Genomic DNA, 24,532 nt, shown 5'->3' on the forward strand with positions numbered 1-24,532 from the left:
ACAAAACTTTCAATCACCAGGCCTTCAGTATCTGCTGAAGGAACAACAGAGCAAAAACGTGAAAGGTCAGGGCTGAGGTGAGGGGGTAGGGCTGGGGCAATGGCAAAGCCTCATTTCTAAGATGTCAGTCTGCACTCACGTCACTTCATTTAATTGACCGTACAGTTATTCACTTACACACAAAACAATTTTTTAAAAAATTATTTCTAACTACTATCCTATTATATCTAGTTCACATCTCCATTTCATTTGTGCTTCTAATACATTCAAAATCTCCATCACATACCTTCTTTTGGCCCTACAGCTATCGTAGGCCTTACTAAACAGTATGAGACGGAAGAAATAAAACCAGCTAGGATAAAAGGACACCGACGTGGCAATCAAAAAGCCACCACTGGACACACTAATATAGAGACAGATTACCTCTTTTTATGTTCCCTACAAAGTATTTTAAAAGGACAGACTGTTGTCCTTTAACAGAGAGGAGTAGCCAGAAGTCTACATAAAACAGAAATTATGTCTTATGTAAAAAAAAACCCATACTAGGTAGCATACAGACATACTTAGGGAAAAAACAGGAAAAAAAATTCTTACAAATGGGCTGTGGCTGTAAATTCAACCTAATATCTATTAATCATATAATAGTATTAAGTGACTCGACAGTGGAAAAGAACTCTTTGGTTGTTAAAACATCCAGTGTCTCTTGCAAAATCCTCTCAACACAACTGTTTAAAAGAAAGCACTGAGTCATTTGCCTACGTGGAAGGAGGCAGTGCACACTCCGAACAAATAGCAATAATTCTAGGTTTTTTAGAACAGGCTAAAATTAACTAAAGTCATGATTAAAAAAATAGCTGTATCTCTATTTTTTTACTTTTATTTTATTTTTACTAATCCCCATGTCCTTATTCAGGGAAGATGCTTAGCAGGCTCGACAATAATGCTGCTAGAACTGGAAGGGTAAGCACACCCGGAGCTCACACACAACAGCAACATTACTCCCTGAAGTCGTGAATTCCTCACACGAGTAAAGCCACGAACATACGTGTATGGCCATTAGGCCTGAAGTAAGATTTCTGAGATCTGATTTTGGATGCGTTCAGTTGAATGCACCCAATGTTCAGCCCCTCTGACAAACTCTGTGGCAATAACCCAGGTCCGCCTAAAACAGAGCGGGGCTGTTTCCACCTTCACCCTGAAACAAATTTGAAAGCCAGAAAAGATCTTAGCGCGCAATTCTCTGTCTTGAGCTGTGAAACCTATCTGTGGCGGCTCGCTGCACAGCACCAGGTCACGTTTCTTTCATGTGTTACTACTGCAAGCTCCTGCCTGTTACATCCAGTGACAGAACGTTTGTAAGCAGGCAGTCTCTACCCTGATAACTTTTATTTATAATTTAATTATATGGTGGGCCTGATTTTTTATCACTCCCTAGAGAAAATGAGAACTAACTAATAAGGCAAACAGAGGTACCCCAAACTCAGTGACTAAAATGTCCAACAACAAGAAAAGAAGCCAAAACAAATCTGACCCAAGGTCCACAAATACAACACTATACTTCGAGCTTCACTGGTACAGAAAAAAGCAGTATAGTACTATATTCCTGTCATGCGTCTGCACCAGACTTAAGTAGGTTATATTTTTTTTTATCCAAAATGTTTGCTTAACATCTAATATATTCTTTCTCATGCAACTGCAGGAAATGCCAGATGCTAAAATATTCTAGGTAACTTAGCAATACATTGTGGATAACACAATCTGATTATTCATAGGATTTGACCAACACACTATAAACGATTACTTCTTCTAATTAAGAGATATAAGCCTTTCCTGTAGTAATCACTTCTGGAAATAAATACAATTTCATACAACCCAAACTAATTCTGAAAAAAATTAAATGCTTTGTGGAAATTATAATGTCATAACAAAAAGCTTCCTTCTATTTGATCTCCCAAGTCAATAGCTGCTACCAAGTCAGTTTTCTTCCAAAACAGAAAGAAGAAATGTGTCAGCACATGGGCACTTTGTCTGCTTTTTCACTCTCAAGAAATTCTTACTCCTCTGAAGAGATGTAGTGATTACAATCCATCCCCACCATTCAAGCTTATTTGTAAACCGTAACAGGCATGTTTTTGCATGTAACTACTTGCTTAGACAGCTTCCCTGTAAAGCACAGCACCCCTCCCTGCAGCCACAATAAAATGTAAATTATGTGCTGCATACTTTTTCATGTATACAGCAAGTCATAGAAAAGTTATTCTGCAATGGAGACTTTCTGATCAGCCCCTCATAAACAGAATGCTTTGGTAATTAAGTTTTCTGGCTGTAAACAGAAAAATAATCCATTGATTTTCTGCACGTAACAACTACATTTCATTTTCTTTTATTTAAAGACACAGGCAATTTTCTTATGACCCTTTATCTTGTTTTCTTTAAGCATGAGCAGTATTGCCAATCCCAAGCACTCAAAAGTCATACAACAGGTCCAAAAAACCAGGCTGGCTTAATGACAATCAGATTAAAGAAATAAAATAAAAATTTATGTTCTTTTTATTGGCAGTATGATCAGCGAGCCTTGAGACTTAGGTTTTTCAAGGTATTCTCCACAACCATATGGGAAGGAAAGAGGGAGAAGAGTAAGAGCAGGCTGATATATGTGCACTATTACATCCAGTCTGGCTACAGCATTTCAGGGGAAAAAGACCAGAAGAACTGAAAACATTCCTCAAACCAGAACAGAGGACACCCTGGCACATTAGTAGTGACTAGTTATCCTGGGAAGTATCCTTATTCCAGACAAAGTTTAGTGCACAGGAGGACGTGGAGACGCTGGAAAAGTCACGCAGGCTGTGAGCAACAAGAACCACTGAAAACATTCATAGAAGCACAGGAAGGATTTATACAATTTTACACATGGCATTTTACAACAAAAATCAAAGCCTGTAAACTTTTCCATTCATACTATTGTCTTTTAGTAACTGAATATGCTCTGACCTGAGGTGAGCATAAAACCACTCATCTGGAGCCCACTGTCCTGTAAGTCACCAAACTCAGTCAGCAGAGTTAATGGAATTTTTCTGACAAGAGTTCCTCAAGGACCTCTACTGCCAGGCAAAGGAAGTACAAATGTATCACAGGTAGGTAATCGTACAGATACTGGTAAGGTGTCCACACTGATTAAAGCCCAGAGCAGACAGTGTACACTTGTTAGAGGAAATAAAAAGCATTATATGCTCACCTTATTGGCAGTGCATATCTGTATGGTGAAGACAAAAATGAAGGTGGTCACTGTCCTACAGGGGTCAAGAATAAATTCACAGCTTGTATTGCTTGCCCATCTGACTTGGCCTGCGATGTGACTGCTGATCCAGGAGTTGAGGAGATGGAATCCAAAATAAAAAGAAAGAAAAACACAGTTAAGAGTCAAACAATTTACAACTTGCTACGACATCCCAGTGAAGACTGAGACTGCTTTTGCTACTACTCAAGCACAAATAAACTACAGCTTTAATCCTGCAGACAGAGCACATACAGTAGAGAGCAAAGCCCATTTATTCAAACTGAGTGCTCTTTTCCTAAATGTGATCTTAATGAGGTGAAGAATCATAAGCGAGTTGAGATGACTGTCTTCACTGCCAACAGAACATATTTTATTTGAGGAGGGGCATCATCCAGAAAACATACTGCTGCAACTACTACTATTAGGAGAAAAATAATCAGTTTTGGCAATGTGACATTAGCTTGTGCACTATTTTGTCATTACTGGTGGCATGCTAGAGTCAATGCATATTACTGCAAATTGCCAAATAATATAAGCAAAGGAAAACTTGACCAATGTGATTTTTTTTCTATTTCTGTATTTTTGCTCAGTAAAATTACAAAGCGCCGGCACTGAATTTCTGCTGACATCACATATTAAACAAAATACATTTTGTTTTTTCACTTGGAATCTCACCAAATATTTTTATCGCTCTTGGGACAATAAAAGGATTTAGTGGGACCATTTCTCCCTCACTGAGAAGCATTTTTGTTGTTTCAGTTTATGAGCATACTTACTTGTGCCTATTTATGGAAGGATTTACACACATACTTAACTCCAGATAGGTTCTTTAATCAATCCTCATTCAGGCAAAACCCTCACTGGGACATGTACTATAAAGTAACTTTGCAGACTGGGACCAATGCACACACAGATTTGCATGTGTTGTACAACCACCGCAGACTACAGCTTTGAGGAAAAAAAAAAAAAAAAGAAAAGCCCAAACATGAAGCATTACATTCTCAACACATACACCGAGGTCAGAAAGGAATTATGGTCATCGACCTGGTTTTTGTCTTTTTGCAAAAGTCAGGAGTCTGCAAAGTTTCTTGCATTCTAAAACATGAGTCATGTATCAGCTCAGCCAAAACCAAGTAAAAATCTTCAACTTCTTTATATAAAGAATGTGAACCGCTGAACAAGACTCCAAAATACAGTGCCTTTCTCCAAATACCTATTTATTTATTTATTGCACTTAGAGCCTTGCATAAAAGTAAAAAGAAAGGATGAGATCAGGATTTTCAGTTTGCAAAGCTTAGGCTATTGAAGTCACTGGAATATAGCATGCCATTTCTTTGCAATGAAATATTTACCTGTGCCAAGCCTGTCATACTTCTGTTTCTCATGCTGATTACATTTTCATTTGTTAAAGCAGAGTTGGTTACAGCAGTCTCAGCAGAGACCTACAACTAAATCTGTTATCTGCACCGTGTGAATTGTACACGCTGTACCTGTACACTCCTCCAAAGCAGCCAAATCATCCACAACCTGTACACTTGGCTAAGGCTGTCACATAGCCCGACTCCTCTCAAGCGGCATCAGTGTGAGCTGGCTCACATGCTGGAGTACGTTTGCAGCCAGCCAGTGCTTCAGACCATCTATGCAACTCTGACACGCATTTCCTCTAGAGCCTGCCATGCTTCTTTATTGTGCTTCCCCTTCAATTAGCGCACCACAACAGGAGCAGCACACCCTATGAACAATGACAATGATAATCCTGACTGCCATCTACTAAGATGTGCTGCTAAACTTCAGCAAGGGAAAAATGTGGCCTTGATTTTGTTTTACTAGCTACATTCCTAAAACAATTATTTTTTAAATTCTGATGTTTAAATCCTTAGTTGCTTTTCAGGTGACTGCATTTGTCTATTTTCTTAATTAACAGGAAACTAGGCCACTGAATCTATTACATAAAAATTTTTGTTAAGTGAAATTCCAGGTCTCTTGTAAATCTCCTTTAAAACAAGACTAGTTTTTTCAACCTTTCTAAATAAATTCAATCAGGCCAGAAGAGCAAGGGAGAAAAGTTGCACTGTTTATTTTCGAAAAGTCTTTTAGCTATGTATATACGGCCTTTTTGAAAATAATTACTTTCTAATGCTCTTAGTCACACAGGTAATTTGTCTTACAATAAAATATGTATAAGCAGCATGCAGCACACAAAGGCTTGCTCTACAGGAGTCGTCCTGCACATGATTATTCCGCTCCCTCCAGCCCATCCTCCCAACAGGCTCCTCTACTGCAAGCCACCTCCTTGGTACAGAGGCCCAAAACCGAGGCGGTTGCAGAGGATATTCTCCCTTAACAAGAAGGGCGAGTTAGTCGCGGCGCTGAAAAGCTGCACTTTGAGTGTAGGAAACTGCCCACGAACTCCCCATCCCCTCGCCCCTCCAAGGAGAAATGCCTCTGTGGGGCAGGCAGGCTGAGACCTGCAAACTTGTCACACCGAACGCAAGACTGCCAGCTGCCTGGCGCTGCAAGAGCTGAACCCACCAACAGGCATTTCTCATTACCTCCTCCAGCTCCGGTGCTTTACCATCAGAGCGATTAAAATATCTATTTTACTGAGATATTTCTGGATTGCATTATGTTCCAGCCTGGTACTACAAACGCTCGGGAGCTGTGGGTGCTGATGATTTCTCATCATCGAGACACAAAATCCTCTGGGCCAAGTTCAATAGTAGTGTAAGTGCACAGAAGATTAGTGACTGGAATAGGGGTGTTAACCACTTCTGCAGTCACTTAATGCAGCTCCTTAATGAGGCAAAAGTCCTATTTAAGCCCGCAGTGCTTTTTGCCGTTAAAAAGAAACAGAGAAAATAACAGTGATATGCAGCAGATCACTTTCTGAGCTCTGTTACTTTACTACATGCCTGGATTAAGTCCAATAAATTGAGTTATTCTAGATATACACCCATGTAAGTGGCTCACAATCCCGTCCCCTGGACTCACTCCAGACTTATGACATTAGAACGGAGGGCCAAATTTGGTGCCTTTAAAAAAATTATACCTACATTTGTGAAAAAGCAACTCAAAAGAGTGGTATCCAAATACTGGGAATAAAGACAAATATACATTCCTAGGTTAAATACATTTTTTTTAAGAGCGGTATGCAGTTCAAAGCTAATCAGACTGCATATTTTTTCAAGGTCTTACTAACTTTGTGGCAGAAAGTCTCCTGCTCTACGGCTATAATATTTTGATGAGCACAACGAAAAAAAAAAAAGGCAAAAAACCACCAATATCAGAAATGAGTTATTTACTGATGAGAAAATTGTTTTTAATAGTATACGCTTAGTTTTTTATCACACGAAAATGAAGTCAGCTTTCACCTAAAATGCAAATGGGCCTAGATCTTGCTAAGAACTATGAAGAGGCTTAACAAACCTGACAGTAGCTATACCAGGTATCACTGATTTTCATTTTACCAGCCAAAAGGTCTAAAGTACAGTACATGAGCAGAGAATAACAAGCCTGTGGCCTAAAATAGGAATGCTGGGATGGGAACTGTCACAAACTCACAAACACCGTTACAGACACCAAACAGTTAAACCAGCCAGCCAGGAAAAAAAAAAAAAAAAAAAAAAAAAGAGAGAAAACTCCAAAGAAACTTTTATTGCAAGCTTTTAAAGCCAAAAGCATTTTTACAAAGCACCACACCTTTGTTAATTTGCTAATAACAAACGCAAGGGGAACCAACCATTTGGCTAACCTGCTAAGCATGCCACGTACCGTTCCATCTGCCTGACATTACAGTAGGCAATGAACACCCTTCCCGAGAAGTTCAGCCATTAGGAAACCACTGCCGGCATCCTTCAATTTTCGGCAAGCCCAAGGCGTTGGCCGTGCCGGCCGTACGCCACCGACACGGCACGACACGGCACACGCAAGGCCGGCGGTAGCCCGGTGGGTCGCCCGCCAGCCGCACACACACCTGAATGGACGGTGAATACCGTCTGTTACCATGGCAGCCTGATCTAATTACATGACTGATGAGGGCTGGAGTAAGTGCGCTGAAAGCCTACGCCGCTGACATGTCGCTACATGATGAGAGAGACAGACAGACAGGCGAGCGCGGAGGAAAATCTATCGACCTCCGCCTTATGTAAAAAGTGAGATTACAGCCACCCGTGAAAAAAAAAAAAAAACCAAAACCTGCTGCCCGTAAAACACCGGACCGGTTTTATGAACAAATTAGGTGCAATAACATGCAATTACAACTTACTATTATCTCGCAGCATCGCAAAAATAACTACGGCGTAATATTTTCCCCGGCCATTCTCAGTTTCCCTCTCCCTCATTCATAACCCTTGCTCCGTATCATAAAAGTGTACCATCTCCATCACCCGAACAGAAATAGATTAACACGAAGCTGGGATTTTCCTTTAGGGGAAGGCTTCATTCGAAACTGAAATTAAAAGTCCTTGACTTCTCGGTGTGTAAGCAGAGTAACTCGCTACGCCTGACCACATCTGACGCGTAAAGTAACCATTACTGCATAAAATGGATAACCATGAGTGTTAAAGGTTAAAGTGTAACCTGTGTTAGAAAATATGAATTTCTTTACCATATGAAAGGGAAAAGGTCTCCGGCAAAGGTCATCTACCTGCACCCTTGCCAGTCTGTGCACAGAAAACGTTTGTCAGGAGGAAGGTTTTACAAACACAGATTTCTTCGCCTGGGCAGATCAGGAATGCTTATGATTTTTCCCCAAAATCTATCTGGAGTTTGGGCTCACGGGGGAGAGATGCTGCTCAGAGGAGTCCCTATTACACAGCATACGGTAAACAAAATAAAAATAGCCTGTCGCTCTCGTTATCTACACAGTGCATTATATAACGGGCTTCCGACTTGTTTTCTTTTCTATTATTACTCTTCAGTAATTCCTCCTCTTCAATAACACGTAAATCGCTCCCAATTCTGTCATTTTATTATTATCGCTATTACTATTACAGTAGGAGCCAATGTTTTCCAGCACGCTTTAATTTAAACTTTAATATTCTCAGGAATTGCACCGAACAGATTCGGCACCCACAAACATACATGGGGTCATTTATTTGGATTCTGCCGGTAAATTACGATGCCTCAGAAAAAAAAAAAAAAACCACCAGAAGAAAAAAAACCCAAACCAAACAAAAACACCCAACCCAAATCCCCACGACCCAACCACCAGCCCGGCCCAAGCAAACCCCGAGGCGATGAGGTGAGCGGCGGGAGGGCAGCGGCCGCCGCCGGAGCCCCGGGGCGGCGGCAGCGGCGGGGAAGCCCAAGCCCGGCCCCGGCCCCGCTCCCTGCGGGCGCCTGGGGACGCCGCCGGCCGGACCCCGCGGCGGGCAGCGGGGCGGCGGCCCCCCGCTGCCCCCCCCCCCCTCTTCCTCCTCCTCCTCCCGGGCCCTCCCGCCCCGTCCCTCCGCCGGCGCTGCCCCTCCCGCCCCCGTTCCCCCGGCCGGCAGTACCGGGTGGCGTCTGCAGCCAGCTTGGGCCCCGAGTGAAGCGGAGCGGGGCTGCTGCCGGGCACATCCCAGCCCCAGCGCCGCCTCCTCCTCCTCCTCCTCCTCCTCCTCCGCCGCCTCCTCCTCGCTTCATTCACCCTCCGGCAGCCGCCCAGCCCCGTACTACATACGCCGTGCGGCGGCGACCGGCCCTGCCGGCACCCGGCCCCGCGCTGCGCTGAGCGCCGCCGGGCCCGCCCGTCGTACACGCACCGCACGGCCCCCCCCGCACCCACACGCGCGCACACACACACACAGAGGCACACGCACAGGCACAAACACAGTGTGTGTCCCCCCGCGTCGCCAAACACACACACGGACACCGCACCGCCCCCCCCCCCCCCCCCCCCCCGCCGCACACATCCACGCGCAGCCTCACACACACACGCCCCGAGGCCGCCGCACCAGGGGCAGCCGCGCCTCGCAAAATGTCCACCCTCCCCGCGGCCACTCACACCCCACCCGGGCCGGGGGACGGCGGGGGGGGGGGGGGGTTGAGGAAAGAGCCGGAGGTGGTGGTGGTGGTGGTGGTGGTGGTGGTGAGGGGAGGTGTAGGGCTGTACGAGCGGTTCCCCTCGGCCCTCAGCTGCCGCGGCGGGCCGCACCGTGTCCCCGCACCCCCGCTGCGCTCCCTCCGCCGGCGCCCTCGGCCATTTCGCGGTCGCCCTCCCAGCCTGCCTCCCCTCCCAGGGGGCCGAGCCGGGGCCTGCGGGCCGGGCTGGGCCGGGCCGGGTTCGGCCGCAGCGAGGCGGGCTATAGCCCCGCCGTGGGGTGGGCAATTCACTCCCCCCACCCCCACCCCCACCCCCGTGTTTTTCCAGCTGGAAATCGCCGGCGGTTTGCAGTCTGAACAAGGGAAAAAGCCGGGGGGGGGGGGGTAAGGGGAGGGGGAAGGGGAGGAAGGCGAAAAGCAGATGAGGAAGAAAAAGCCACTTACTGTGAAGTGTCAGTGGAGGTGGGGTTGGCGGGGGGGGGGGTCAGAGAGAGACTCGCACACAAATGTCTTCCTAGCTGATCACGGGGCTTGGGTCTGCTTTTTTTTTGTTTGTTTGTTTGTTTGGTTTTTTTCCTTCCCCCTGCAGTGACACAGGTCCGGGATGTCTCCACCACTGTAGTAGAAAATGATGTCTGCGGTACAGCGCTCGCTCCCTCTCCTCTCTCCAGCATGTAAATGGGTAACAAGCCAAATATGGAGCAGTTGGCTGCCTCTGCAACAGCTCAAGGATCCTACTTCATGCAAAAAAGGGGGGGGGGGGGGGGGGGGGAGAGAAGGGAGGAGGAGGAGGAGGAGGCAAGGCAACACTCTGGCAGGCGGCCAAGAGAGCCACACAGATTATTGCATACGCACAGCACCGCCGGGCCAAGGCGGCCTTAACCCTTTGCGGGGCCGCCGCACGCTGCCCGGGGGGGGGGGGTGCGGCGGGCGTGGGGGGGGACGGGACGGGGGGGTCGCCTCGGCACTTACCTCCTCCTCGTTGTAACACTTCAAAGGCCAGGCTGGCCTCGCTACCGCGGGATTAATCCCTGCGCACGCCGCTCTTCCAGAGAAGTCCCCGCTCCTGTGACAGGCTGCGTCGCAGGGATCTCAAAGCACTTTGCAGGCAGAAAGAAATGAGCTGGGGGGTGGGGGGGGATAAAAAAACCCCAACCCCAACCCTATGTTGTTTAAGGGGGAAGGAAGAGGCAGCTAGCGAAGCATGCCGTCCTTCAGAAATGGCAGGGAATGCTGGTTTAAGGGATGTATGAAAAACAGTTGCTCAGTCAAGGCTGGTCTGTCTCTCTAAGGGAGGAAATAAAACTGTGCTGGAAGCCAGGGAATGCTCTGAAGCAGCCTCTGCGAGAGTCAGAAGAGGGTGATTTTATTTAAGATGCCATATTGCATTTCGCAGTGGAGAACTGCGAAGTGATTTAGAGCAAAAGCCTGCATCCCACTCCCTTTTTCTGAATTAGTTTTATTTATCCGGATCCTTGGCATATGCTTGAGTTGCTTTGTAGAAAGTACCTTCCACTTCATTCAGACCAAAGAGGCTCTGACTCATACCATCACTGAACTAGAAGACAGGCAGGGAGGGCTAAACCACGCATGTTTGGGTACTAACTCCCTCTGGATTCCTTAGCACACACTTCATCAAAGATCCCCTCGCATCTCCCAGCTGTATGCAGAGCATGGTGAGCCTCTCCCAAACTCCCCCCCCAACTAAGGCACCTTAAAATTCCCCGGCACTCCAGCATCAGCGCATTCCTCTCTTACTTCTCTCAACACAGGTCTCTGCAGTGCCATAAACTGCAGTGATGGGCAAATAACAAGCACGGATGCAAACCGGAGACTGGAGAAAATACCCTCCTTCTGGACTGGCTCAGTCTGGTCTTCAAGTCTTAGAAGAAAAGACAAAACACCAAATTACCAAGCCAGGTACAACGTGGAGAAATAAAACAAATCATGGAAGCTATGAATAGGAGGAATACAGCCAAAGGACAGTGGGCTGCTACGCCTGCGTGCAACCCGACAGTGGTCCATAAGGAGCCATCCGCTCTCTGCATCGGCATCAGGAAGGGAGGTATAGCACAGAGAAAGCCTCTCCCCACCCAAAGGACACTGCAAAAAATGTTGCATAAATACCAAAGGCCGTTACATACCAGCTCCACGGAGCTGGACGCTGTGGGGTCACAGGCCTCAGAGAGGCAGGCCTCAGATGTGCACTCCCTGCAACGTGGCCATCCAGACCAGGCTGTTTATTGTGGCTTCTACCAACTCACCACAATAATAAGCTCCAAGGTACCAGGTTTCTAGTGCAGGTGTCCATTATATACTGGCATTAGATTTTAGCATTAAATCTAGCGTTAGAGTTTAGATGCAAAGTACCCCCAGACTCAGCCTGTTGTCATGCAGATCAGCAAAGTAGTCCCTTCTATAAATGACTGTACTGGTTCACAGTAATTGCCAAAGAACGTAATAACAACATTGTAAGCTGCAGTGCTCTTGATTTAGAGTTGATACTGTAATGCAGACTAGCTTTATGAAACATAAGGATATTTTACCACAGCACCTTCTGCATCTTTAGTTCAGGTTCACCATGGAACCCAACATCATTTTCCGTTCTGGGAGTGGCCTGGGGACAGCAGCAGCAACAGGCCAAGGTGCCTGATCAAACGTACCACTCAGCACTACGAGACAGTGAATCTACAGCAGCAAAGCAGATAGCAAAATCATCTTCACCCAGCTAGTGCAAGGTTCATTGATTAAATAAAAGGAACCAAGGGAGAGAGACTGAGACTGGAGGTTACTGAAAATCAAGTGAAAGCCCCGGAGAAGCTGCAACCCCATCATCGGGGTCCAATTCTGAGTATGCAGCATTCTCCTGTCTGCCACCTTTTATTCCAGTTGTAGAGAGTGTTACCTCAGGAGAAAGGAATCTTTCCTTCTCAAACGTTCACCTTGCCAAGAGGTGTGGCACACGCAGAGAAAGAGAAGCCACATTCATGCTGAAGCAAGCTTTGGGCAACTTTCCCTTCTGCAGCAGGCTCATGTAAGAGGCTTGTGTATTCCTCCACCCTGTGGCTATGGTGTTTGCCACAGGACCCACATTTTTTGCCACGCTCCAGGCTCTAGGCTTTTAAATCTTTGACCGTGTTTCTGCTTCAGGGTTGAAGAGAGACCCCTAAAATATAAGTTCATTGTTAGTCAAAGCAATGCTGTTTTCCTGAGCCAGTGGGCAGCCGTGGTTTTGGGAAGTGCCACAACTGCCACCAGCCATGTCAGGTTCATAAGCTGTTCCTCACCTCTGTTTTGGCTTGATATATGTTGTTTGCATTAACAGATGAGAGATGAGGGGACCATGCCTCCACGAACATCACCTGACATGCAGGATATACTACCATGTCACAAGATGTCCTTGTGCCTCTGCAGCTCCCCTGCTGAGGGCCTACAGTGGGGCTCAGTATATTCCCTCCACAAGAAATACCACAAAATATGGAGGCTTTGGTGAGGGCAGAGGGGGTGGGAAAGAGCATTTGAACGTGACCTTTGCTAAGTGTACAGGACAGAGGTCCCTCAGTATCTATTAAGGCAGTGCAGCCTATTAGCCCAGAACTGCAAAACTAAGCCAGAAGAGAATGTATTTGCTGTGGAAAGTAGATGTGCTTTTACCTGCCACCGGGATAGTTCAAACAACAGGGATAAAGAGAAGCAGCTCAGCACTGAAGCAGTCAGGTCCTGCTCAAGGGCTACCCCAAATACCTGCACTGTCACAGCAGCTAAGAGCCACCCTAAATCCCATCATACTGCCCCCTCTGAGGATGGCGTATACCAAGGGGTGTGTACACAAAAGTAGCCGCAAACTTCCAAAACAAAATTCTTCCGTTGCAGACCTTCCTGCCCCTGGGGACAGAAAGAGAGCAGAGATACATGACAGATGCTAGTCATCTGGTTGAGTGCAGTATGGACAGGGGCTCCAACACCACGGTGGTGAGTGGGACACAAGAACCCACACCGAGTCAAGCATTTTTATTTGCTGCTGGTGATGTGCTGAAACTGATATGACTCCCAACTGAATTACAGTCTTGACCAAAAGGTATTAATCAATTTGACATGCAAGATGACCACTGTCTAGAAGAAACTGTCTTTCAATCCACTAGTAGTGTGACATCTACACTGCATGTTTTATACAATTAATAGTATCTCTGAAAAAGGGGAGAATAAGAGGCATAAGAAGTTGGATTATTTATTTTCTTAAACCTTCACATTCAGGGAAATCCAGTGATTGACAATGTATTGAGTGAAAAGTAATTTCACAATTATTGATCATTACAGTCTAAGTCTTCAATTTGACATAAAATGACATTGTTGGTCTCATTACAGCCTCTAGTGGACAGTAGTAATCCACTTCACAGACCTGTCATACAATTTGCTCAAATGACAAGCGTTATAGAGGTAGAGGTTACTCTGAGAGAGCATGAACATACTGTCATTCTTAACCTCTGGCAAAAAGGATTTTTGAATACAGTCAAAGGTTTGTTGTCATTGCTCGTCAGGTGCCTTGCTTTACGCTCCAGGTATTAACACTGACTTGTAAATAAACAGAGAACTTCTGCTATTCATTTCAGTTTCAGACAGCTTTCATCAAAACTAAATTAATCTCAAATATTTTTATAACAGAAAATATTGGTTGCCATGTTTTTGGCTTAAGTAAGATGTTTTTATTCCAACTCAGAATCTGCCGACTGTCCAATCCACCTCCTATCTATTTATAGCCCTCTCACATTCAGATAATTTTTGTTAATGCAGTTATTTACATTATTATTTCAGACATATGCAGCTGATTTAAGGTATTTTAACAGCTTTAACAAATGAGAAACTATAATTTGGATTACAGCTGGCTAATTGAGGTACGCTTTCCTCAGGGAAGGTAAAAATGTACACAATCTGAACAATAATGTATTTGGAATGTGTTCTTTAACTTGAAGTGCCACTTGTGTGAGCATTATAAAATATGACTAACGTCTTTATTTTTTGTGTATTCACTTAGAAAAGAGTGTATCTCCTGTCAGAACAGGGATGTTGATGATGTTCTCCAGAACTCTGTGATTGTTTTCAGATGGAAGGAAATTAGATTGGTAGACACAGAGAGCCAATGCTGCCTCTTTAAAGCCACAAGTATCTCATGCGAATTAACATTTACTGAAATGACAGCAAAGCATTCATGAAGACTAAGCAAGTATGTAGTACTACATTGTGACTCAGAAAGAGAAAAATCTTATGGTCTAAAATGCTGAGGTCCTTTGCAAGTGAATTCAAAGGTAAGGCTGCCATTAATTTTTACCACATTGTGGCTAGGTATGGGTTGTAGGGTTGCTGAACAAATCATTATTTGTCATGCCTTATCATATAGGTAATGGGATATGTAGGTAAAAAAATGCTTACCTTACCTTATCATTGTCTTGAATATTTAAAAGAAGCAATCAAGTTCCTCTTTAAATAACAATAGCTTCAATAGCTTTAAAATAATAGGTCCTTACAAAGATGCAGATCTGAAATAAGATGCTTTGTTGTTGTTGTTGTTGCTTTTTTTTTAAACAGGGAAAGCAATTCATCGAGGGATTAAGAAAACTGATGAATCCTCTGAAGTCTTAAAATCAAGACTGATTTAGTCTTTTGAATAAGTTGTCAGTCAGTTATAGGTCATTGATCTGGAAGGAAGACCAGCTAACCTACCAGTGACTACCCCGGGACACACCACAGCCACAGCTAGCCCCATAAGTAAGCTGTTCCCGTAGTGACCAGTGGAAAATAAAAGTGCTAAGCCCTTCTCTAGAGGTGCTTAATTGGCCTAGGCACCTCTCAAGTCATAACTATTACGACCTGTTAGGTGCTTTATGGACTGTAGTCTCAAGCTGCCTGAGGTGTCCGTTCATGTCCTGGTCTACACATATCTCTTCTGACACTGCAGTTACCCATATGGCTGGTGTGAGCAGAAGGGCCAAGCACAAATGGAAACTAAACTGCTGTCTGAGTCCTAGAAGCGATCACTTCATATTGGGGTCAAAGTACGCCAGCAGGGCACAGAGGGTAAGCCCTACTCTGTGGAAAATACTTGGTTTCCAGGGATTTCTAGGCAGTGCTGTTAACAAGGATTAACATTCAACCAAAATGATGGTGTGGACCTCAGAAGAATTCACCAGTTGCTTCCTGGGAGAGGGCTCTTGGCTGCTAACAGGGAGCCGTTAGAGGCCACAAACCTTTTTAAGAGACACGTGTTGTCTCTAAATCATACTTGGTACAGAGTCTTACCTGGGAGTTCACTTGCCAGGTTTTTTTTCTGTCTGTTAAGGGCGTTATGGTCTAGATAGATTAGATTAGCATCTATCATGTAAACACTTAGAGTTGGGAAGTAACTCTTGACCTTTCTTGATGTGTCTTATCCACATATAAGGCGGTATGGTTTCTAAAGCCTGTTACAGTCTTTCTGATCAATTCTATACATATTTTGATAAGTGCAATGAGTTTTTAGGGGAGGAGGGGGAATGGGCTAGAATTGGCTGCTTACCTGTTTGAGCAGACCTAGGAATTGAAAACACGGATTTTTGACTCGTAAGTCCTTTAATGGTCCCAACTGAGCTGTTCTGGGCTATTGAACAAATCCTTCCTACCTCACGGATCATTGCCCTACCAGACCTTCAGAGCCAATGTGCTCAATTCTGCTGCCAAGCCTGCACGTTTTATTCACACACTAAAAATATTTATATTTTGTTGATAAAAGGTGCAACATGTGAATAACAGCTGTTTTCTACCCTCACTGTCTGTACCTCTTCCCAAAATATGATACACATAGGCCTTGGCCCCAAAGCTCTCATGAAAATGCAGAACTGAAGTTTACTGAATTCAGCCAATATTGGTAAATCTGGGCTCATACCTTGGTTTCAAGTCAAAGTTAAGTGCAAGTTGCTTTAAGTCCCAGACCAGAGTTATTTTTTATTTATATTTTCACTGTACTGTCAAAAAGGAAACTAATAACTAAGTATTAACCAGAAATACAGTAGCAATCCTGAAATATAGGTATCTTTTACACAGAAAAGAGCTATTTTTCTTTGTTTTTAAAAGGTACCGTATGCCACAAGACTGCAGTCACCAGCAGCACAGGAATGGCAACTCTGAACATTGCATAAACATCAAATAAAAATTTAAGCGGGATAATTTTGGTATGAAGGAATTGCTATATCCGCTTAGATTTGCTCCATAGTCATGGCCAGTTGGAAAATCCTCAGAGATGGACTGCAGGCATGACAGTGAATTGCCTGGAGTGTAAGAAATCCTCAGCCTACAAGGCTTTGACCAACAACCTGAGTGAGCATAGTAAACATTCACCTTCCATCCAATTACAAGCTGAGGGGGTAACCTTCCCATTTCTTCTGCAAGGTCACAGGGATATGTCCAAAGAAGCCTGAAACTGCATAGTTTAAAAAGCAAATGTCCTGGGAAAAGTGTCAGGAAGCCTGAGGTAGGATATTACTTTAAATCAGAATGATTTCTGCTTGTGCAGACCATTTCGTAACTAGACTGGCATCGCTTTGACTTCTTACTGCACAGAGGCAGCATCTTTCCCTTAGAGATTTTCCAGATCCTCATGTTCTCTCTTTAACCTTCAGCAGAGGCCTTTCTACTAAAGGCAGTAATTGTTCCCATCTTGGCTGAAATGTCATATCATGTCTCTCTCTTTCTCCCTGCCCACTTTTTCCACAGGAGAGTTCCCATTTATACTTGTCTTTCTACCGTGGATCTGCTGTCTTATTGTCCTCATATGATATTATTTGTTTGTTTATACTTACATTAATGAAAGATACCTGTTCAAAGCTGTAGAAGCCCTGGCACATAGTAAATACAAGCTAAACACAGCAGTGTGAAAGCAGTTTTCTCAAAAGGAACTTAGCTGGGCATCTAGGCACACCAGAAACACCTGCCCACTGAAAGCACATCTTCAGCCTTCTCCCAAAATGTGTCTTTTGCCACAAGTCCTCTCCAAAACCAGTAAAATTCAAAGCCTTTTGAAGTGTACATTGTACCACAGGGATAGACCTGCTCCTGCGTGGACTGTTCTACCATGAGGTCAAGTATAGCCAAGAAAGCGGAGTGGACACCTGGGGGCAGGACCATCTCATGGCAAGCTCCTCCTACTCAAGAGATGCTAGTTCTGAAAGGGCTCCTTGCTATAGAACTTTCACAGTTTATAATTCTTGCTTTCTCTGCACAAAAGGACATAAGAATGGCTACACAGTGGCCATAGGACAACAGTGGTCATAAGCAGATGCTTAAGAAAATGTGGGTCTTATATACGACTTCCTCCATGTCCCCTCCAGCCTCCTACTATTTTCAGCTCAAAGGACTTCCTGAGCAGGATGTGGTTTCTGCCTATTTAGGAACCCTCAATGGATTTATCTCCCAAGGCTTGTACAGTCTCCCCCTCAGCACATGTAAACTTTAAGCATCCACAGTCTCCTATGTAACACTGCACAGGTCGAGTCCCTGATGCAAGAAGAATCACCCCATCCTGCATGCTTCTCTTGCACTGAGACAGAGAGTGGCTGGTCCCCACCCATACTCTCCATGCTACCCAGAACTTTGCAGAGATCTATCATATTCCCCCTAAATTATCCTTCTGCCAAGCTGGAAAGGTTGTTATACGTACGATCTGTTAAAGACTCCACTGCTTCTGCCATAATTCTAACCTGATTTTGAGTCCCTCTGTCTTGGTCTTAGTCCTGTAACATCCTCACTTCCTCCATTCTTCTGCCTGTAGAATAGGGACAGTAAAAATTATCCTTTTATCTCACAGAACAGTGGTGACACAGTGAAGTACAAGTACTATTACTCTTAAAGCAATACAGAATACTCTCTTTTCCCAAGGCTTAGCCAAGGGCTCAGAAAAGCAACAACTTCACATATCAAGGACAAGAGAAAACAGTATTAATATAAACAAAAATAAACCCATGATTCTATCTACATTTTTTTCATACTTGTTTAGCCACACAGACTGACTAAAACCCTTCCCATTTCATAAACTATCTCGTCAACCAACCCACTCTGGTGTTAAATATCCAAAGTGACAGGACATCTACTACCAACCTCAAGAGATTATTTCACTCACTTATACGCATAACAGATCTGAAAAATATGACATGCTACAAAAGCCATGTAATTAAGTGCTCCTGCTATTTAATCTGTCTCTCCCCTTTCCATGATACATCTCATATTTGGCCCATCTTCAGCTAGGTGTGTAAACTTGGTTTCTGATTTAAGGTGTACAAGTTGTCCCGTTGTCTTAATGATTCTGAATCATACATTTAAAGTTAGTTATGTGCTTGAAGGCATGTCTTCATGAACAAGTTACGGTGAGGCAGTCAAGGGTGTGGATTTACAGGACACCACCTACTCGGCAATAACTGCACGGATGAACACCCTTTGCCTGCTGGTAAGTGCAAAGCAGGTTAGCCCAGAGAAAGTCCCAGCCAAGATCATCTCTGCCTCCCCACAATCACTTTTGCTGCTATTCTCCGAATACTCCTCCTTTGGCCAGTCTGTCCCCAGCGGTAACACTATGCCCAGAAGTAAACATAATAGATGCATATAGAGGCACCACCACCTCCCTCACCTCCAAAGTGATCCACCACCAGACACAGTTCAAATCATATGGTTATTTTAATACACCCCTATAATCCTGCAAACTGAAGTCATATTTAAGAGAACTTGTCTCCCTCGCTGCATTATGGCTTCAACCCTTTTTTACTGTTTATATAGTAGGATATATTTTTTGCAGGGTCTTCATCGTTTATCATGAGTCCTCTAATTCTTGAGCCCCTCTGTTTCCCTCTGCTGGTTAAAAATGTATAGTGGGGGGAGGAGGAGGAAGCAGAGAGGGTGGGAAACGGCAAGCAACTCCTCAAATAATTCTTCTAGTCAAAACATGTGCCCAGTGTGGGAAGACGGGGCAGATGGGACAGAGCTTGCAGATACCATATAGCAGTGGTTGCTGTCCCAAAGATAATTCTGAGAGCCTGTAGGTATTGTTACAAAATGTATATACTTCGCAGGGTCCTGCGCAGCGTTAATCAGCTGTACGGAATTCCTGCATAGTTTATAATCTGGGCAAACATCCCAGTCCCAGCGTTGTCTCTCGCTAGAGTCTCTTCAGAGTATCAGAGGTTCCCAGGAATGCTCCCAGAAGCTTTTAGCGTAGCGCAAGTCACTGCCAAGTTGAACGGCTCCTCCGAGTCCCTTGTAGCGATCATCCTGCAAACTGCACGAGAGGAGCTTGCAGGCTCTGTAAGAGCCTCTAAAAGGCTCAACTTGTACAGGATCATGGTCTGGCCTCCTAAAACATTTATCTGAACCAAGACACATTTATCTCAACCTTGCATGTATTTAAGGTCTCTCCAACGAGATCACAAAAATCTGCGTGATGTAGCTTGAAATGAAAGCCTTCTCATGCAAGTTATTCCTTTGGTGATTTCCTAAAATCTTTTTTTATATTCTAATAATCCCTCAGATCCCTAAATGAGGATCAACACCCCTTTCCTGTTTGAACTAGATGCTCGAGTCAGTTATATGGGGCCGAGTTTCTTCCCCAGCCAGTTTACAACATAGGCACATGGCTTATGTTGTCTGCAGTAAATGATGCAGTCAAATAGTGCATTATTTGACATATGTCTTGGAACAATTATCTCCTGAGAAAGACTGCATTCTTGGGACCAGTTGATTTTTCAGAAATAGCAAACAATGAGTGGGACAAAAATGTAGATTTCTCCAAAGGTAAAATAACAATGTTTTCTTATTTTAACCTACAAAAATTGTAATTTCCTGAAAACAAAATGAAAGAAGAAATTCCAACAGCCACCAGGCCCCTTTAATTCTTCTGGAGAACTGTAACCTGATACTCCGTACTTACTGTGCTTTCTGAGGATTCACCTATCTTCTTATATGTTAGCATTTTTAATGCTTCTTACTAGCCAAAATGTTCATTGGATTTCTTCTGTTCTGGTGTGTTGCTTCTGCTGAATCTGCTACTCTTGTAGTAGCACTTTCCCTTAATAGCATGTTGATTTCATGTCGTTTACAGTCACCAGTTCCTAGATTCCTTACAGTGCTCAAATCTTCAGTGCACAGAAAGATAAGCTGGCAGCACTTACCAGCTTGAAATCGCTGCTCTCTGGACAACAGACCAAAAATTGTTTTTTACTTATTTCAGGACTTTCAAACTCTGAATATCTGGCTGTATAATTAAAATCTGGATTGTTAAAATATACTGAAAATACATTTACCGTGAAAATGTTTCACCTATTAGTTATTCCACTTCAAACTCTTCAGCTCTGAGGTGTTACTATTTTTTTTTGTTTTGATGTTTATTTTTTTAAGCTAACCCCAAAGAATTTCACTCTCACCCGTCGTAGTTATCAAGTTGTAGTTTGCTGGCATCGTCAGTATTTGTGACATACAACTCTCTTCTGCTCTTCCCAGCATTTTCTTGTATAGGTTGATTAATAGCCCTTCTATATTGATATTTCTGTTAGGCGAATTAGCTCACTCTCATCGGGAATGCCCACCGGATAATCATCTCCATCACTCGCTAACACTGCTCTCAGTCTGTTGTATAACTCTTGTATAGGGACGCCTGGTATGTAAATACTCTCCTTAATCTTCATCTTTTGTTTCAAGGATAAAACAAAACAAAACAATAACAAAACCTCCTTTATTTTGCATGCTGGGAGCACATGCCATTAATATTAATTAATTTATTTATTTGAAGTCGGTAAAAGAATTTGCTCTTAGGCTGGGAATGTGACTGCCAAGTTTCCTGCCTGCAATTTGTTACGGCTCAGTAGTAAACTCCTGAAAATAGGAATTTGAAATGGAAATTGTGACAGGCCTTTTAACTACGCTATAATAAGCAGGGTGTTTTATCCTGCATACTGTATGTCGTTACACAATGGCAGCCTATCATAATGTGCACGGAAAACAAACAGGGTCTCTTTAGATCGCTCTCCTGGCTAAAACCGGGCAGACAGAGGAAGTAAAACAGGCCGAAAAGACAAAAGACTAGAAGGTCAAGAACACCACACCCAGACCTAAACCCTTCTGTTATGCAGTGGAGCACAGGGATCTTGGAGAACTTGCTCTTGAATAATTTGACTTTGATCAGCTTGGCACAAAAAAAGAGGTGTAGTCTGCTACATTGCTAAAGGGGGTAAAGAAGGAGACTTTTCCTTAAGCCTTAAGCTGTAAATTAATGTACCCAGACTTGCCCTGTTATGCAGAACAAAGCTCCAAAAAGTATCCGTTTCTTGCAAATTTTTCTTATCTGCCTATAACAGTGCATTCCATGTAATTCTGCATACATAAAACACATGAACATTAAAGCTCATTTGCGTACTAGCTTTCAAGCATCTGTTGAAAAATGTAATTTTTCAGAGCTGCTGAACACCCAGAGTCCTAACAAGTCAGCTGAGTTTCTCCAGATTCACCCCCATGTAAATGACAGCAGTACTACATCTCTGCAAAAATAAAATACTATTATTGGTCTTTACAAGGTATTTGGCAACCAGGAAAATAACTGAACCATATATACAAAACAGAGTCTCTGGGACCTGAACCGAGCACTTCTGGTTTGTAGCACACATGCTTAAATGCCATATATTGAACTGCCACATCATGTCTATTTTTACTAATTGAGTTTACTTACTCGTGTTTGGGCACTGTACCAGCTACTCAGCAAGTCCAGGAGATTAACGTAAAAGCCTCTCTACATTTAGAAAGTATAGGCACTCTAGACTTACAGCTGCTTATTTTGAGGGTGGCTGACTTCTGATCCTGATGTCTTTGAGTAATAGATAGCTTTGTGAGCTGCACTGATAATGAAAATGATATCATTTGCCTCTTAATGTTAAAATAAAGCAGAGAGGCAGAACAGAAGAAAAAGCAGTGTATTCACCTTCTACAAATAGGGCACCTGAGTACAGGGGGAAGGGAAAAAAAAGCCCAGGCAAAACTGAAGGCTACAGGTAGTCTTGGAAATTCACATGAGGAAAACCTTGCATAAAATAACCCGGCCTGATCTGGACTGTGAAGGCATTGGCCCCTGTAATGTTAGAACTTATAGCTTTAATCTTCTTAAAAGCTCCATGGCTCTTCTCACATGCAGTGAAAACAGATTTGATGTTTCTGAGATTAAAACTACTGAGCTGAACTTTGCTTGTTATTGGCCAGAAGCATTTGGAAACCTAATAAAGCATTCCATTAAAATCTTGGCATTTTAGTAACACAAAAGAAATAGGCTTCTCAAAATGTGAGTCCAAGGCAAAAGGACACTTGGGGCGGGGGGGAGATTCTGGAATTTAGATTTTAACAAAGTTTGCAATGACTTAAAATAGATCAAAGGAAACACGAGGTAGAATGGAACAATAAATGCTTGATGTAAATAGCAATGTGCAATTCTTATTCTTTGTCATTTAAACTTTATTACATGTGAAGTAATTTTTTCATGTTCTTTTAAACCTCATACTTTTGCAAGTCTGTGAGTAGCTGGAAGAAGTACAACACTCGTCATTGACTATCTGTGTGGTCTCTAACAGGTAACATAAGGCCCGATTTCGTAAAATCATGAGCATCCACAGGCACAGCTGAGATCCACGTGAGCTACTAGTATTCTGGGCTTTAGATGATCAGCTTTACTCTGAAAAAAAAAAAAAAAAGGTCTGTGAAGGCTGGCTACGCTACAGTTTTATCTGCACAGGAAGCCCACGCTGAACACAGTTATGTGCCTATAGTCAGTACATGATTTGATTTGATCTATGAGGATGCAACTAACTTTTCTGTAGAAAGAAGCACAACACTTGTTCTGATGGCATGATCTATCAGTTCAAAGCTGTAGCATGACTGAACAAGGGTGATGGTCTTGCCAGTAGTGGTAAAACCTTGTATAGCACCATTTGGGCAAAGGAGATGAGAGCTACCTGGTGCCAGCCGCACTGTCAAGAGCCCTCACTTGCCTTCTCCACCAAGGTACAGTGAAAAGGAGCCTCATAAACTACTGCTTCTACTGTGCTCTGCAAGTAAACAAACAAACAAACACACAGAAATAAAGACTTACCATTAAGCATAAAAGAAGTAAAACTTCATAGCCAACCCTAAATATGACAGGTCTCTTGCTAGGGTTCATTGAAGGGGTTTGGGGTTTTGTCACAAGGTAAACAACATTAATTCCGACCTGCTTTGAAATGGCTTGGTCCTGTCTGTACTGGCAAAGCCAGCCATGAAAGTTATGCTAGGGTTTGCCTGCACATGGTTATATCTAATTCAGATCCTCTAATTACAGCCTACTTAGAAGTTGGCCTATAGAAGCAGCAAGTACATAGGCCTCTGGAAAGCTTGTTGTTAAAACCCTGGGATGTCTGTAGTGATAATCAGGTAATAACTGAATGCCTACGAACAAATTTAGCCTGGATTTTACCCCATCCAGAGAACCAGAGTGTTGAATCTGGATCGCATGGCTGGTGTGAATGAGTCCTACACAGGTAACAGAAGCTCATTTCACTGTAGATGACCCCACAGAGTTCTCTTATGCAATTCCATTTACTGCCCTTTCAAAAGCAATTCACCTTTACACAGTTAAACATTGCAGGGTGCTCATAAACCGGCTGCTAACATGGCTGGTGTGCTTTATTTTTTGTGGCGCTAACATATGAAGAGCTATCTACTGTAACAGATGCTCTTTGACAGTGCAAAATAATACGCTCAGACTTAAACTGTAAATTATAAACAATCCCTCTCTAACTACAAAATGAATACACAGAATGGGGAGTCTTGTCAACTAAGATATTAGTAAATCAAGTTGAGGAAGACAAATTAATCACGAAAGCTAAAGTAACTAAAATTTTATTCAGTTAACACTACTGTCATTAGAGTAATTATAAGCAACACACAGTAAAATCAGTTACATGTTTCTTTACTATGTAAAAATAGCATGAATTGTTTCTATTCTTCCATTATATTAATTTCTGTTGGTAGAAAAGATGCTATATAAATACTTGCTACTGGTAAGATGCCTGGCCACATCAAGACAGTCGTTTCCCAAGGGATTTCATAATTATGTTTTCCCCACCAAACCACAGACAGGACCGTGAATTAAAAGTGACCTTGTTGGCCCACTAGCGCAGCTGCCATGTATTTGATTACAAA

General features: G+C 43.4%; 1 protein-coding gene across 12 annotated transcripts in view; it reads right to left on the reverse strand.

Annotated features, from left to right (window-relative positions):
* The window catches only part of ATXN1 (ataxin 1), a 230,610-nt gene extending 220,571 nt beyond the window's left edge, over nt 1-10,039 (reverse strand). For 8 of the 12 annotated variants that reach the window (XM_075083982.1, XM_075083979.1, XM_075083981.1 and 5 more), the window contains exons 1-2: nt 9,749-10,039; nt 3,239-3,362 (exon numbers count right to left, since the gene is read on the reverse strand). The gene's annotated coding sequence lies outside the window, so the exon portion shown is untranslated. Of the gene's footprint in view, nt 1-3,238; nt 3,363-8,775; nt 8,873-9,748 lie in introns of those variants that run through there. The other 4 variants (XM_075083976.1, XM_075083978.1, XM_075083971.1 and 1 more) reach the window with 2 other exon arrangements.
* Between the last annotated feature and the right edge of the window lie 14,493 nt (nt 10,040-24,532).

Source organism: Phalacrocorax aristotelis, chromosome 2 (assembly GCF_949628215.1).
Source record: "Phalacrocorax aristotelis chromosome 2, bGulAri2.1, whole genome shotgun sequence".
Lineage (NCBI taxonomy): Eukaryota > Metazoa > Chordata > Aves > Suliformes > Phalacrocoracidae > Phalacrocorax > Phalacrocorax aristotelis.